Source organism: Rhinopithecus bieti, unplaced genomic scaffold (assembly GCF_001698545.2).
Source record: "Rhinopithecus bieti isolate Rb0 unplaced genomic scaffold, ASM169854v2 scaffold_5022, whole genome shotgun sequence".
Classification (NCBI taxonomy): Eukaryota; Metazoa; Chordata; class Mammalia; order Primates; family Cercopithecidae; genus Rhinopithecus; species Rhinopithecus bieti.
Genome location: NW_016804965.1, coordinates 1,970,022 through 1,973,664, shown reverse-complemented (window position 1 = coordinate 1,973,664; position 3,643 = coordinate 1,970,022). Strand labels below are relative to the sequence as shown.

At 43.0% G+C, this 3,643-nt stretch overlaps 1 protein-coding gene across 1 annotated transcript in view; it reads left to right on the top strand.

The window, feature by feature from the left end:
* The window catches only part of LOC108528814 (uncharacterized), an 8,508-nt gene that overhangs the window by 3,171 nt on the left and 1,694 nt on the right, over nt 1–3,643 (top strand). The gene's annotated exons all lie outside the window — the stretch shown is intronic.

Here is a 3,643-nt window from a genome sequence, read left to right as displayed (position 1 = left end):
GGCGGGGGGCGGCGGGAGGCGCGGAGTGGAGGAGTTCCCGCGCCGCGAGCATCCTTGAGAGCTGCCGTCTCAGCTCGGGGCTGTAAGGTTGGTTCCTGGCAATGGATGGAAATCAGGTCACAGAGATCCCTAAGCTCGCCGGGCTCCCAGACGCGCTTGGGGGACAGAATGGAATTGGAAGGAGGGATCTGAAGAGGAGGGAGGGTACCCGTGTTCCCCCACCCCGGGCCTAGAATGGAGCCCCGGCCAGCCGCGGGTCGGGCCCCTTGGTTTTCAGGACTTATTCTTGCCGAGGTTGGCTCGCACGCCAGCATCGCGCCTTCTGTGCGTCTTTTATCTCCATCTCAAATAAGTGATCTTCTTGGGACGAAGACTGAATGAGGGTGGGAGAGAGGGTGTGTCTCACGGCGCCCAGGAGGGAGAAATTGTGGTTCTGAGAAGGTATTTTTTGGCCTCTTGAAAATGTGCAAGAATTCCGCGGGCCCAGGCTTTCTTTGTGTGGCGGGCAGCGCCAAGCGCTTTGTGCTTCACAAGGAGAAAATGGCGAGTCCTATTGTGTTTAGGCCATTTTCTTCCGGTACTAGAATTTTTCCAAGTTCGAAATACTTCTTCAGAAAGTAGCCTTCTCACGCCCAGGAAAGTGTGAATCGCTGAGGCTGGGCCCCATGGCCTGGGTGTGGGTGCCGACCTCAGTTTAAAACCAAGGGCCTGTTTTCTTACCGTTGGGGTACTTGTATCAAAGCAGAGATATGACCGGTTTGTGCTGATCGGTGTCCTCCAAAGATCAACAGCGGCTCTTGGGGTTTGGGAAAATAAGTGTCTATTTAAATATGCATATATACATACATATATAAAACATATTTTTCCTGATAATGTGAAGGAGAAAATAAAAAACGAAAGACAATTACATTTTTGAAAGAGGGAATATTTCTTTCCCTTTCTCCTTTCTCCCCTTCAAGGAAACCCCAAGAGATGTTAAATGTTACTCTGCCGGGTCAGTCTTTTGTTTTTTAAACTGAAGATGAAATGCTATTTTGGCTGGAAGAATTATTCCTCATCTTAGCCACTGGAACATATGCTTTGCTAGAAAAAAAATGTAAGGTGTCAGAGATGGATTTAGTTTAATGCTCTTAGCCTGTGTGTGTGTGTGTGTGTGTGTGTGTGTGTGTGCGCGCGCGCGCGCGCACTATCTATATGCCTCTATATAGCGATGTAAATATGGAGAGAGAAATGATTGAAAAGGTTGTTTGGCTTTTGCCCCTGAATTTGTCATTTTTGTAATTTTTCTGCACTTGTTAAACCATATGTAAAAGTGGAAAAGGATGCCTATACAAGAATGTCTATGCCTCTTTTGAAAACCGCCAAAAGAGTATTGCAGGTTGAAAGATATTATTTCCTATTGATTACAATTATTTGGATCTTTCAATGGAGTGGTGGTTTTGTCAACTCAAAAATAATGAAATGCACACTTTCCCTATCTGCTTCCTGTACGTTCAATTTGGTGGCAAATATAGAAAAATGAAAACAACTGGGATGGGGACGAGAACTTAAAGCCTATAGCGTTTCCCCTTTTGATATCATTTTAAAATGCTAGGGAGTCTAATTTGTGCAGAAGCGTTGTGACTTTCATTTTTCAAAAGGTAACACTAGCATATCCTTTCATGTGGATCAAGACCATGGACAGCGAACTAATATTCAATCACTGAGCAAAAAGGACTCTAATAAAATGTTGAGACCTGAGTGGAAGTTTACATTCAAAGCATGTTAGAAGTCAAACATAATCTTTTGGTCTTTAAAAGAATTTTAGACTGGTGAAATGTGGCATTTCAAACTTATTCTACCAAGTTTCAAAGAAACAATGATTATGTGTTCAGTTTTTATCCTGCCTCGAACAGTATATATTATTTATCCAATTAAAATAAGATAAAGCCCACCTTCTGGTACTGGTACATACAAAATTTAAATCTATCATTTTTAAATGTAGAATGTTTTTCATAAGGCCTTGAAACAGAATGGGGATAGAGAAATTTTACTATTTCAGACTGGCATTGGCTGAATGACACTACAGAAAATTAAATTGATTTTTATCAGTGACTGAATTTCTAAATGCATAAAATTGAGAAAATTAAATGCCACTTTGATAGACAGGAATAATATGAATGGAGATATAATCCAACTATTCCTTTTACCCCTGTATAGGCATTGTACTCTATAACTGACAGTGCAATGTTGTGAGCAAGCATTTATTTTTTTTCCAAGAAAGTCACAGATTTTTTCATATATACTGATTAGATTTGGGGCACAGGATTGGTTCAGTGTGGCTCTGTGCTGGAGATCAGCTTATTTTGTTTCATACATTGTTTGAATAGTCTTTACTCCTTTACAGAATTAAAATTCATTTAAAGCAATTTCATTTGTGGATTACATAACTTATTCAAAATTGCTCATTTAAATTTCCAGTTTGATGTGTCTTTTGGCTTATTTCATAACCTGACTTTAGTGTGACCTGTAAAGGCCTGGAAAATCATATAAAGCAAAAACAGTATGCAGGTTAGAAAAATTAAAATAGTTTATAATTAAAATTAAGTTAAAATTACGTCAATTTAAAAGGACCTTGGAGTTTATAAATAAATAAATTTTGATCTTTATTCATCAGCTTTGGCTATAAAATGAAACTGCAGTTCTTTGAATGTGCAGGTTGCTGGAATTAGATGCTACATATATTTTGAACACACACACTTATTTTAATATTTTATTTTTAGACAACGTATTCAAAGTACTTGAGAAGAATATGCAATGACATTTTTTCCGTGTCCTAATCAGGACCATGGTGAGGTCCCCGTGGTTCACCGAGTGGTGGTCCAGGGCTCTGGTTGGGGCGCTGAGTTATGTTGGCAAAGAGTCATTGTTTTGAAAGGCACATTCGTCCGGCATGGCATTCGTGATAAGATTAAGCATAAACCTAAACCTTGACCTGGGGGGAAGGAAGGCTGCGGGGTTGAGAAGAGAAGATGCAGATTAGCTCTGCTTTTGCTGCTTGCGCACGTAATTAAGAGGCGGTCCCTCAGCTGGAGCGTGGGTTCTGTCCGGCCTAAGGTGCTTATTTTCCTGTTACTTGGCCAACCAAGTGTGAGTGAACAGGAGCCCGAAAGCTTAAATGCGTGATCTAGATAAGGTGTCGACGGGTTGTGGGCGCTTGTCTCCATGTTAGGGCGAGGCAACTGAGAACGGTGACTTTGGCTTGTTTTGAGAGAGCTTGGGTTTTGACAGCAGGACCGCGAAGGGAGCGCTTGGAGAGGCTGGAAGCTCGACGTCTTAGGGAGCTGCCTACCGGCACTGGGTTGACGCCAAGGGGTTGTCGGCAAGGGCAGGGCTCTTGCCCTCTGCTGTACCCAGGCTCTGCAATTGGGGGCTGCAAGCCTTCTGCGGCTCTTTGGTTTCAAGGACACAGCGAGCTGCTCAGGACTTTGGGAGCCAACATCTGTCTGACTGGTGACGTCAGCAGCCCGTGTAATCCTCTTGTGCTGAAGGCAGATGCCTTATTTGTTTGGCTGGAGCGAGCCATTAATCTCTAATTCTGGATCAGCAAGCGAGGGGGAAAGACCGGACCGCTCCGACCCACCCCTCCCTACCCCACCTCCCA